Genomic DNA, 1,168 nt, shown 5'->3' on the forward strand with positions numbered 1-1,168 from the left:
TATTACCCCCCCCCCCGCATAGGACAATTACCCCCTCCCCCAAAGGACAATTACCCCCATTGGTTAATTGACCCCCTCTCCAATATAATTAGAAGTCTTAAATCATCATCTGTTGTCCTCAGGGGTATTTGTCCTGGGAGGGCGAGTTATTGTCCGTGGGTGGGAGTTAAATGTGCAAGACTCAATTTATACATATATAAATATATATATATATGCACAAATATGAACGTCTATATATGCATACACATAAACAGACAGACAGACAGACAGACAGACAGACAGATAGATAGATAGATAGATAGATAGATAGATAGATAGATAGATAGATAGATAGATAGAAAGATAGATAGAGTATATTCTTTCGAAGAAAGTTATGTGATGTGATATTGCATCGAGATAATACTCGTATGCCATATGACTTAATCGACATTTAAATATTTACATTATGCATCAATAAAATACACGTAGTTGTCTCAGATATAGACTTCAACGAATAATCAGTAATAACATGAGTTATGTTTTAATTAAAAGAAGTAAATTAATAAAGTATATTTTAATCATCGAGAAAAGAAGATAATATGAAATTAAAATTTTACGAAGTCCAAACAATTTTATTCATTCGAATCATTTGTATGATTAAATATTTTTTATAACCATTTGGCGACAATTAAAAATTAAATTGTTAGTTTATATCAGTAGTTCCCAACCTGGAGTTCGTTGACACCTGGTGGTCGGCAAAGGTAGTACTGGGTATCCATGAACTAAATTCAAAATTTCATATATATATATACATGGTGGTGTACTGGACAGAATTAGCACAGAAATACAGGAGTCGGTCCTCATAACTGAAACGCAACCAATTTTGAACACCAAATACACGTAAATGAGGGCCTTACAATTGCCCATGGTTGCACGTGTTGTTCACACATATGATGCGGAATATGAAATGAAATTAAATGAAATGAAATGAAACAAAATAAATAAATAACTAAAAAAAAAAATTTTTTTTTTTAAAGTCTCTATCTGATCTGATATAAACGAAATTGTTACAAACACACATATGGACGCACATACTTACATATAAGCACGAACACATAAGTGCGTGCACACATATGAGCGTGCACACATACGAGCTTGCACACACTCACATGCTCATACCGAACAGTTT

The sequence above is a fragment of the Octopus bimaculoides genome, chromosome 6 (genome assembly GCF_001194135.2).
Source record: "Octopus bimaculoides isolate UCB-OBI-ISO-001 chromosome 6, ASM119413v2, whole genome shotgun sequence".
NCBI lineage: Eukaryota > Metazoa > Mollusca > Cephalopoda > Octopoda > Octopodidae > Octopus > Octopus bimaculoides.